At 40.8% G+C, this 12,532-nt stretch overlaps 1 protein-coding gene and 2 pseudogenes across 16 annotated transcripts in view; all 3 read right to left on the bottom strand.

The window, feature by feature from the left end:
• Positions 1-12,532, bottom strand: part of doc2g (double C2-like domains, gamma) — a 139,710-nt gene that overhangs the window by 39,007 nt on the left and 88,171 nt on the right. The window lies entirely within an intron of this gene.
• On the bottom strand, positions 4,976-5,111 carry LOC148361979 (U2 spliceosomal RNA; annotated as a pseudogene).
• On the bottom strand, positions 5,327-5,448 carry LOC148361980 (U2 spliceosomal RNA; annotated as a pseudogene).

Genomic DNA, 12,532 nt, shown 5'->3' on the forward strand with positions numbered 1-12,532 from the left:
TGGATCTTTGCGCCCCTGCGTAGATTATTGTGGTCTGAACGAGATCACGGTAAAAAATCGCTACCCTTTACCACTGCTCTCCTGCGCCTTCGAACTGCTTCGAGGGGCGACTGTTTTCACCAAACTGGATCTCCAGAACGCTTGTCACCTAGTTCGTATCGGGGAGGGCGTCGAGTGGAAGACTGCGTTCAACACTCCTACAGGGCACTACGAGTATTTGGTCATGCCCTTTGGCTTGACCAATGCCCCCGCCGTCTTTCAAGGTTTCATTAACGATGTACTGCGTGACATGCTTAACCGGTTCGTTTTCGTCTACCTCGATGACATCCTGATTTTCTCAAAGTCCCTTTTCGACCCTGACTCCCGCCTGTCACGGTTTTTCTCCCGTTTGTCTCCAGCTACGACTTGTTTTAGACCCCGACCACGCTTTGCTCTTTCTGTCCCGACCAGTTTTTCGCTACGGAAGATCCGCTTCCGTTTTGGGATGCCAGTCCGAGTCCGAGAGCGACTTGCTTCCCGCTTACAGCGAAAACTGAATCATGGGTGCCCTTCCTCTTTCTTTCAATAAAACTTGTGTTAAACGTTACGCAATTGGGTCCTGTGTCCGTTCTGGTCCTGACATTGTTTGCGTGTTTTTCCGAGGATCTGTGTCCCATTTGGTTGAAATAGAATTGTAAATAGTCCACCCATCCATTATCTGTACCTCAGTCGGGTTGCAAGGGGGCTGGAGCCTGTCTCAACCTGAACTGGTTGTCAGCCAGTCGCAGGGACAAAGAGACAGACAACTCACGCGCTCATTCACACCTAAGGAGAATTTGGACTGGCCCATTACCCTGACATGCATGTTTTTGGAATGTGGGAGGAAACAGGAGTGCCCGGAGGAAACCCACGCAAGCACAGGGAGAACATGCAAACTCCGCACAGGAAGGCTGGTTGCTGGATTTGATCCCATAACCTCAGAACTGTGCTGCAGACGCACTAACCACTCGGCCGCCGTGCCACCGATTGTAAATAGTGATTGTTTTATCTATTTAATTATAACACCGAAGAGTTAAGATTTTTTTGTTTCGCTTTGCAGTTTAAGGGATTTTTGTTGTTGTTCCACTTTAAATCTGTTCAGGGTGTAAAAAGGTCAAATTAATTTGTATTATACAATTTCTATTTGTAGAGCTGTAAATATTTTAATTTATATTTCATGTGCTTTGCAGGGATCCCCTGCAAACCATATAAAATTACTATATACAAAATCATTTGGTGCATGATGTTTTATTATTATTGACAATATCCATCCATCAATTATCCGCTTATCCTCAGTAGGATCACAGGGGTGCTGGAGCCTATCCCGGCTATCTTCGGACAGTGGGCAGGGGATACCTTGAAATGAAATGAAATGATCTGAAATGATCTGCATTTCTATAGCGCTTTTCAAGTCAATGACTTCCCAAAGCGCTTTACAGTGTGCTTCACATTTCCCAACAACGGCCTTGTATTGCAGCCATGCAGCCAGGGATTCGAACTGGGATCCCTTGATCCCAAGAAGAGCGCTCTACCTCCTGAGCTACTGCCGCCCCTAAACCATGCAGCGGCAGGAGAACCGCTGCATGGTTTAGCAGGGGCTGATGGCTGTTTAAATGTCTTGAACTGGTTGCCAGGCTGTCACAGGGCACAAAGAGATAGACACTTCACTCGCTCATTCACACCTAGGGAATATTTGGACCGGCCAACTAATTATACTTAGAAAGAAAATTATTAATTCATTTGGTGCATAATGTTACATTATTATTGATAATGTACTGATCAAATGGACCCCCAAAAGTATTTTGCTTCTTCGTCTCTTCGTATTTCTTTCTTTTTTCTCTTTTATTCGTATTTAATTTTTTTTTCTTTATTTTTACTTTTCTCTTTTACTTATTTTCTTTTTTGGTTTAAGATTTCAAAGCTTTTAGCTTTTTTATCTTCTCTCTTATTTTCTTCTTCTTTTTTCCATTGTTATTTTCCTTCTTTTGTTTCATTTTTGATTTTTGTCTTTTCTTTCTGTATTTTTCCCCCTTTTCAAGTAATTTTGTACATTATGTTACATTAAAATTAGCTTTTGTTGCTTTAATCCTTATACTACTATATGAAAGGCCATTTGGTAGCCGAAAGAGCTGTTTTAAGTGAGACGAACCAAAAGAGCCAGTTCTCAAATAAGAGACGGAATTCCCATTGCTACAAGAGATGTTTTCCATTACGAGCGGCTAAATACAGATTTCTTCAGGTGGGCACTGCCAGGTAACGCCCCTGATTGTGACACAATTTGTTTTTGTTGCATTATGTATATGTTAATAAAGTTTTATATAAAATTGTAATCCTTATTTCACCTAGATGTATTGCACCTGTAATTTGAATACGCCTTTTTTCTGTAACTGTAGCAGACCACAATAAAAAAAAAATTGTGTCCCGATTACGCCATCAGATGTAATCCGTTACTCCAGAACCTTGAACATTGGCAATTATAAATAAAAGAAATATTTATCACATTAACATTAACATTCATCACCAATAATTATCCACCGTTCACATCTTCAATTTGATATCTGCAAGTAGCAGTAATATGGCGGGTGTTAACATGGCAGCTTCTTTAAAGGGTGCTCAATGTCATAGTATAGTTACAACTTTATCTAAATAAGTCATGTTAATAACAAATTTTGCTTAATATTTGATTAAAGTGTTTTGATCAAACGAGTAGAGTATTTTTACACCACTGGGGGGTGGGTATATAATACACACTGGGGTATTAACACAGTTCGATGGCGTTGTTCCCCTGTTCCACAAAATCCGAATGAAATGCTTGTGTGCAGCATGCATATATGTGTCTCTCTTTTTATTGTCTTTTTGGGTGTTTGGGTTGGCATTTGAGCAGTATTTGAAACATTAATTTTCTTACTTTCACCATTTTTATCCTACTATTATCCTACTACCCGAAGAAAACAACTAGCACACGCGTAAAAATAACTCTCGCATTACCCCTAGCCTCCCCCCCCCGTTCATCCAATGTAGTATAATTCTAAAATTTCTAAAGATAAGACCTTAATTGGCATTTAAATGTCTTAAGTCCAATTTTCATAGTCTTAAAATGTGAACACATTAATAAGATTTATATTTCTTTGAACAACAGATTCAGTAAAACAGTCATTTTTCATGCATCAAGATAGATATGCTCCATTAATGTAATAGAAGAGTTCTATGGAATTATTAGTTATCTGCAGGTTTCGACTGAGGATCCATGATGTACTGCAAACATCCCTTTTATCTATTGTTTTCCATGTCTATAACTTGGAGAGTGCTATGTTTTTCACATGGAAGGTTTTCCACTAGACCAAACAGTGATTAAAAAAATGTAACTCATGTGGTGCTTTTTAGTATCGTTTCGTTCACATTTTTTTTTTGTCAACTTGTTCTTCAATTTGATTTTAAAGGGCATTAAAAAGTCTTGAAGTCTTAAATTCAACTTGCCTTAAGTAGGAACCCTGGATAAAAGCAGATTGGCGCAGAGAAAAATATATTTGAACTCAGTTGGTCATTGTTAACACATACTTAATAGAGAAAATATTAAATTTTAAACTTTTTAAGGACCCCTGAAAATATGCACCCCACCTTGAATCTTAAAAGCCTGAAATTCAAAGGATTTGGAGATCTTGTCATCTTAAAACAATGCAAAAACATGCTTAATCAATCATTTCGCAACTCATCATCTCCGTTCCAGCTTTCTGGACTTGAATTAGCTGCATCGTAGCTCCTGTCAAATTCGGAAAAGGCCATTTTGCTTGTTCTTTTTGTTCTAACATTTTTACTTTGCAGAAAACACAGATGGCGGACCTTCATTGTATGTCAAACGTCAATCTGGTAATATTTTCACCGCATCAAACAATTCGCTGCGACCTTGGAATCAGAGCGAGGCGGCAGGAAATAAAGAGGCGAGGCAGAGGCGGAGGGAAAAAAATTGATTCAGCAAAGAAAAGCCAGTATCACAAGAAATGTTCTTCCCAATCTTTCTGTTTGATGCGTCAACGGCAGACAAATCAAAGAAGTAATATAAATGAAACATTGTTTTCTGTTAGTTTCCACTGATGCAAAGAAACGTGCTTTCGAATCACATACTTTTTTGCAAGAAAGATAACACGAGGAGGGGCGATCCAATTCAAACATAGGCTTACTTAGTCTGGGGTGAATAAACTCCCCCTATAATATAAACATTTATGAGAAAGAAATGGATTGAGAGAGAAAGAAAGAAAGAAGGAAAGAGGGAAAGAATTTGAGAAAGAGTGGGAGAGAATTAAAGATAGGAAGAAAAAGAAAGAAAGAAAGAAAGAAAGAAAAAGAAAGATATAAAAAATAAAGAAACATTATTTTGAACATAATAAAAAATACAGGTAAAAAGAAAAGAGAGACAATAAAAATAAAAAAACAATGTCGACGTAACATGTCCGAAAAAGAATAGGAAGAAGCATATCTTTATTTAACTCTACCCCCTCGTCGACTTCTTTAATAATTGTGTCTCAAATCTAAATATGTGTACCGTAAATTCCGGACTATAAGCCGCTACTTTTTTCCCAAATGTTCACCGCTGCGGCTTATCCAGTGAAGCAGCCAATTTATGTAATTTTTCTTACGGCCGCTTGTGATTTGGACCGGTGGAACACGAGCGTTAAGGAAGATTTCAATTTCTCATTTTATGCAATAATTATCTATACGACAAAAGTTATTTTAAAAGGCGAGAAAGACGCCTTTGATAGCGACAGTTATAGTGAGGAAGATGAGAACGGTATGGGGGGTTTTGGGGTTTTTAAGGGTTATTGATCTTTCTTCGTTATTCATTATCCATTATCCGTTATCGGTCGGTTCTTAATACGCTACAAAGCCTAGGAGCCGGGACATTTACTCTCAGCCAAAAGGCCAAGCTAAGGTCCTAGCCCTATAGCCTTGCTGCGATCATTGCAAATGCACCGTTCCCGGAGGTACTGCAATACCGGGCCGATGCGCGGAGTGGACAGAGCAAGCTCTTATTCCATCTCCGGAATGCAAAAATCAAAGGCCAAGCTAAGGACCTAGCATCAAGGCCAAGCAAAGGCTAAGCTAAGTTTCTAGCATTAAAGCCTTGCTAAGGCCAAGCTAAGGACCTATACGGTGGGGGTTTTTAAGGGTTATTGTTCTATCTTCGTTATTCATTATCCATTATCCGTTATCGGTCAGTTCATAATACGCTACAAAGCCTAGGAGCCGGGACACTTACTCTCAGCCAAAAGGCCAAGCTAAGGTCCTAGCCCTAAAGCCTTGCTGCGATCATTGCGAATGCACCGTTCCCGGAGGTACTGCAATACTGGGCCGATGCGTGGAGTGGACAGAGCAAGCTCCTATTCCATCTCCGGATTGCAAAAATCAAAGTCAAAAACTATAAGGCAAAGTTAAGGTCCTAGCTTCACAGCCTTACTGGGGGTTTAGGGGTTTTAAGGGTTATTTAGCTTGTTCATAAATCATTATCCATTATCCGTTACTGCGAATTTAATAATTACGGTATGCTTCTTTAATAAATACGTTTGATGCGTTGCAAGCGTGTTCAAAGTAGCGTGTTGGTACCTTTCAAAGGCACGGTTTGGGATGAAAGTTATATTATTATTTTTAAAGCTTTGAAAACTCTCTCGGTGTAGCGTCTTTCTTTGTAAATATGTGTAACCATGTATAATATGTATTTGCAACTGTATATTTTTGTAATGTATTTATTTGTATTTATTTTGGACACGTATTCTGATAAGTCTTGTACTGACCAATTAAAAAGAAGGGGTGTAACAGACGCAGGGGATGATGGGAACTGGGGACGGGTAAAGGTGAGTGTTTGCGAACGCGGTAAACAATAGTGGATATATATTTTTCCCACCCTTACCTTTGGAAATATACACTTTTTTTTCCTTAGATTACTTTCAACGAGTACCCCGACTCTGCAGGTCTGCATCAAATGATAAGTAGCTTGCTCTATCCACTCCAAGTATCGGCCCGGTATAGTAGTACCTCCGGGAACGATGCACCCACCCGGAGGGGGGAGCCGGAGCTACGCTGTGGGAGTCCCGGCAGCAACGGCCTGGGTTGTGGAACCCAGAAGGGAGAGGACCCAGGCAGAAGGGAAAGGACCCACACAAAGGACTGGAAGAATGCTGCTTGGGAGGGTGGGATGGCAGAGCTATGCCCTTGCACAATAGTATTGCCTTTTACACGCTGGTTAACTACTGTTAAAAGAAAATAACTCTGAAATTGTTTAATTGATGTTGGAAATGTCAGGAAAAAATGTTAAAACGTCATATCGTCACGTCATATTGTCAAATATAAAAAAATTGTGAATATGCTTGATGGCTGTTTTGCTGCTGTTGGTGTCAGTGGATTTGTTCAGACCGAGGACAATCGACTTTGGCCTGGACGGATCTATTGACAATAACAAAGATGTTATATAATGAAATTGTGAATATGTTTGATTTTCGAGAAGGTTTGTTCAAACCTCACTTTGTGTTTGCTGTTAAAAACGTAATATTGGAATATAATATTGTGAATGTGCTTAATTGCTGTTGAGATTGTCATGATTGTTTTCTGTTTTTAGTGTCAATAAATTTGTTCAAACCAAAAAAAAAAAAAAATTACAATGATAACTTCTTGGCCCTTTCACTAGGATCTTGACCCAGTCCCTTGGCTGTGAGCAAGTGTCTCGGCCTATTGGCTTTGAAATGTCTCATGGAATAACTGACGATGGATATTAAACAAATGATAAAAAATATGAAACAATAATCCTGTACAAAATCCCCCCATCAATGAAACTATTCAATTATTTAATGTGGGCGCATGCGGCTAATATACCGATGCGGCTTGTGTATGTACTAAGTCGGTTTTCCTCCCGAAATGCGGTGGGTGCGGCTTATAATCGGGTGCGCCTTATAGTCCGGAATTTACGGTAGTTACAAGTAACAAGCACCTAACGAATATACATATTTACATAGGTTCTGTGGATACACAGTCACTTTATCATCATCGTCACCATCGTCATCATCATTTTCATCATTAACATCACCATAACTATTCTCAACGTCATCATTATTACCATTCCTGTCTCCATAGTTTTTCAATGTACTGTATTTTCCGCACTATAAGGCGCACCGGGTTATAGGGCGCACCCCGAAAAAATAGTTTTTGGTCCTATATTTGACATACATAACGCACCGGATTATAAGGCGCTACAATGGGAACGTCGACAAAACAGTCAGAGAGTTCAGTCAAACTTATTACCCCCTTAACATTACCAAAGCTTGCAAAGACGCAAATACGTGTCGAGAACACGTGCGGATGCGGTGTCCGTACGATGTCACTCAAATGCATCGTTCCATCATTCGGAAGGTTAAAGTCTTGGGATTCAAGAAATGCCAACCCTTCCTTAGTTTCTATTTTCGCTCGCAACTTTACTGTGCATATGACAATAAACACTTGGAATTGAGTTTAATTTAAAAATAGACACTCCATTCCATCCATTATCTGCACCGCTTATCACAGAAACATCGAGTTCAGTCTCAAACAAGATACAGGGAAAATAAATAGCCGAAGTAGCGCACCGAAGTCGTTGTGTTCAATAATAATGTGCAGCCGTGGTCCTCTTATATCCGTGAGTTTAGTAAATCTAGGAGAATAAAATATTTACAAATACAGAATAGTAAAAAAATGCTTTCTGTATGCCGTCAACCATGTGCTATAAGCATTCATCTTTTTTCGGCCAATTGCAGGCTTTGTTTTGCCGCTTCAGCCAATGCCAGCCTGTAAATGATAAAAAGGATCCACCCCTTGACCTCCGAATAACTTCAGCCAATAGTGATCGATTCAACTGATGATTGACACATCTTTTTCGGCCAATTGCAGGCTTTGTTTTACAGCTTAAGCCTATGCCAGCCTGTAAATGATAAAAAGGATCCGCCCCTTGACCCCCGAATAACTTTAGCCAATAGTGATCGATTCAAATGATGATTGACACATTGGTTAGCCAATGAAACGCCGGTAAATAAATCCCAGCATACACCGCGGACTACTTGGCGTTCGGGGGAAAATCTAGTCGGCGGCTGCAAGTTAGTTGGAAGACTTTGCGATTTAATATTGATCCATAAATAAGGCGCACTGTATTATAAGGCGCATGGTCAGCTTTTGAAAAAAATTAAGACTTTTAGGTGCGCCTTATAGTGCGGAAAATACGGTACTATATAAAATGAGTATTTATTATGACAACAATACTTTTCATTGGTGCTCATGGTGACAACTCACTGTTTTGTGGTGCGTGTTGTCTCTCATACAAAGTATCTTTGGACCTGCTGCTAGAGGGGTTCCGCCCGCAGGCAGCAGGAACATCCATTGCTAAGTGTCCTAAACTGTGCATTGAAATGACAGGAAATGGGTGCTTGAGCCAGATGCCTCCAGCATTAAGCTCCCACTTGTCTGCTCTAACTATGAGTTGTGCAGTACATGTCAGTTTTGTGTTCGTATAAAATGTATCTTTATGTGATTGTATCCCAATTTATTTAGTTTTTGTTTTGTTTTGTCCATCATCACCAACATCACCAACATTTATAAATATTGTGATGAATTTGCATAATATAGCGGTGGCAGCAAAACAACAACAATAACAATAAGAATAGTAGCATAGTTGATAACGATAATAATAACAATAACGAAAACAACAAAAATGATAGTCATGATAAAGGTCATAATAATTATAATAACAAGATTAATGATTAGCTTGACCCTTCTATTGATTAACTAAGGTTACTGCTAACTGACATTCTTTGTATACCAATGATATTATTAATAATACAATAATAGTAACATCACAGTTATAACAATAATCATCATCATCAAAGAAAGAAAGAAAGAGAAAGAAAGAAAGCAAGAAAGAGAAAGACAGGAGAAAGAAAGGAGAAAGAGAGCAATTGTGGGAGAAATCCTGTACCACCCAACAATCTACTGTACGCTTTGAGCATGTGAATTAATTTGCTGTCAATGTTATATGCTGATGAGAATTCTCAAACAAGAGGCAGAAAAATCGCGGGGGATTGACTTTATTTTAAAATCACAATCTTCGTTTGAAACAAAGACAACCCCAAAAAGTCACTCGAGGTAGGACGCCCACAAACAGCTAAATCTCATGTTTCAGCGCAGATTAAATTGCAATTTCCAGTTCTGCAAAACAAATGACAACGGCGCATTTGGAATCTGCCGGTCTAAATATGTCGGGATTGAAAGTGTTTGGGAAGATGCCGGAGGGAGGGTGGGAGGCTAGACTGCTCCGTGGAGATAGGAAGGATTAGTCTCTATTTTTTAAAGGCTACGAACAATACATATGTGCTGGTTTTCTAGCTGAATACGTTCGGCTGAAAGAAAAGCTTAACTGGGACTTGCGGCTGTTATTCATAGTTGTCCGCTACCGTACAATTTTCTGAATTTTATGACAAGGCAGAACGGGAAGGCAAATAAGGCCAAATTAAGGAGTCCAGCGACATTGAGGCATGAAAATTAGCTATGAGTTATTTGATAGTTTGTGAAATAGAGTAAATGAGTAAATTAGAAAGGGTATTGGTCCTTTTATTAATGGGATTTTTGGGGCGTCATAAATCTAGCTACTAAGTGTGTGGCCTTTAATAGCTCACCAGTAGAACTGTTTTAAAAATTGTTGGTGTGACTGAGAAGCATGTGCAGTTTTTCCCTTAATTTGCCAGCTTACTTTCCTTCACCAGATGTAGTTTTACCGAAGTCAGTGCCTATCTTATGAAAAAAACTAAAGGAGGAATAAGAATGAAATTAGCATAAACAGATTGTTGGCCACAGATACCGCTTAACCTCAGTAGCGTCGCAAGGGTGTTGCAACCCACCCCAGTTATCTTTGGGCAGTGCGCATGGGACACCCTAAACTGGTTGCCAGCCAGTTGCAGGACACACAGTGACAGACAACTCACTCACTCGGTCACTCGAGGGACAATTTGGACTCGCAAGCACGGGGTGAACATGTAAACTCTGCACAGGAAGGCTGGCAGCTGGATTTTAACCCATGACCTCAGATTCAGGAGTGTGCCGCAAATGTGGTAACCTCTAAGCTGCAGTGCTGCTACGGACACTTGTGTCGTTTTAATTATCTTAACAGGGATTATTTTCACAAAACATGGTATGGTAGAACTGAAAATGCAAAAACCACATCATAATCGAAAAGGGTGTAAGGCAGAGTAGGGCAGCATCCCCACCTATCCCCAAACCCAACCAACTCCCCAAAGCTCCGGAAGCAACTGGGCATGCCAATCCAACCCCTTGGGAGCAGCACCCACGAGAGCAGCGCCACCAGGATGCGGCATAGGGGCCAGCCAACAGACCCCACTTCCCCACCTTCCCCAGCCCATCTCACCCTATCCTGTGTACCCCGTGCAACTGCCCACCACCACACCCTGACGCTCGCAGCACCAGCCCCCGCGCCATTCATATTTTGTTCAGCTACAACCAGTTGGTATTCCAACATATTGTGAATCTTCTTTTCATGTTTTGTTCATTTACAGTAGATCTAGATGGTGTTTCAACATTATGTAGAAGGGATGCCTAGTCAAGCCGTTGTTATCGAGTGGCGGGTAGCCCTTCTAGAAGGACGTGTCTGTGAGCTAGAGCAGTTTAAAAGGAAAATGTCAGGTGCAGCGGACACCACTGCTAGCGTGGGTTGTAGTGAACATGCTAGTCAGGTTAGCATTAGCCCTAAGAGTCTTTCTAACCGCGGTGAGCAAATCCAGACACAAAACAAGTTCAGCTAGTCCCACTTCACCCCGGTCTACTGGCTCCTATACCATAGTTACAGGTGACCAGTAACATAAAGCTTAGCAGCCCAACAACAGTCATGTGCAGTGTTCCGTCTAAGCTGCGCGCGTGCTCAATTGCGCACTGCTCGCACATTCTCAGCGCACAAGAAAATCTAGCCAGTGCACAAAAATGAGGGCTCAAATTACTAATTAAGAAGCGACTTAAGTCAAAGTTACAGTGCATGAAGGTAAAAATACACGGGTTCCCCTGACGTGTCCTAAATGCGGTATTTTGAAGTCGAGTCGAAGTAGAACGAAGTTGAGTAAAGTCAAGAGTTTGTCGAGAACTGGCTTCTTCGGCTCGGCTCACTAAAAGGAACCGGCTCTTTTGGGTCCTAAACGGCTCTTCAGGTTGTTTTTGCTTCTTTAATCCCAACATGACCAAATATTACAGGACTGTCTCAGAAAATTAGAATATTGTGATAAAGTTCTTTATTTTCTGTAATGCAATTAAAAAAACAAAAATGTCATACATTCTGGATTCATTACACATCAACTGAACTATTTCAAGCCTTTTATTATTTGAATATTGCTGAATTTGGCTTACAGCTGAAAAAAACTCAAAAATCCTATCTCAAAATATTAGAATACTTCCTCAGACCAAGTAAAAAAATAATTTTATAACAGCAAAACTAAATCAAACATTTGAAAATGTCCATTGATGCACTCAGTACTTGGTTGGGAATCCTTTTTCACGGATTACTGCATCAATCCGGCGTGGCATGGAGGCAATCAGCCTGTGGCATTGCTGAGGTGTTATTGATGCCCAGGATGCTTCGATAGCGGCCTTCAGCTCATTTGCTTTTGTAGGTCTGGTGTCTTTCATCTTCTTCTTAACTATACCCCACAAATTCTCGATGGGGTTCAGGTCAGGGGAATTAGCAGGCCAATCAAGGACAGTGATGCCATGGTCAGTGCACCAGTTACTGGTGGTTTTGGCACTGTGGGCAGGTGCCAGATCATGCTGGAAAATGAAATCCTCATCTCCATAGAGCTTTTCAGCAGATGGAAGCATGTAGTGCTCTAAAATCTCTTGGTACACAGTTGCATTTACTCTGGACTTGATGAAACACAGTGGACCAACACCAGCAGCTGACATGGCTCCCCAAACCATTGCTGACTGTGGGAACTTCACACTGGATTTCAAGCAACTTGGATTTTGCTCCTCTCCAGCCTTTCTCCAGACTCTGGCGCCTTGACTTCCAAATTAAATGCAAAACTTGCTTTCGTCTGAAAAGAGGACTTTGGACCACTCTGCAACTGTCCAGTGCTTCTTCTCCATAGCCCAAGTCAGACGCTTCTTCCGTTGTCTTGAGTTCAGAAGTGGCTTGACCATGGGAATACGGCTATTGTAGCCCATTTCCCGGACACGTCTGTGAACTGTGGCTTTTGATACCTGGACTCCAGCTTCAGCCCACTGTCTTTGAAGCTCCCCCAAATTCTGGAAGCGGCTCTTCTTCACAATTTTGTTAAGGCTGCGGTCATCTCTCTTGGTTGTGCAGCGTTTCCGGCCACATTTTTCCCTTCCAACAGACTTTTTGTGGATATGCTTTGAAACTGCACTCTGTGAACAGCCTGCTCTTTGAGAAATTTATTTTTGTGTCTTACCCTCCATCAGGAGGGTATCAATGATGGTCCTCTGGACA

This window comes from Urocampus carinirostris, chromosome 8, assembly GCF_059441175.1.
Source record: "Urocampus carinirostris isolate Australia breed hairy pipefish chromosome 8, RoL_Ucar_1.0, whole genome shotgun sequence".
Lineage (NCBI taxonomy): Eukaryota > Metazoa > Chordata > Actinopteri > Syngnathiformes > Syngnathidae > Urocampus > Urocampus carinirostris.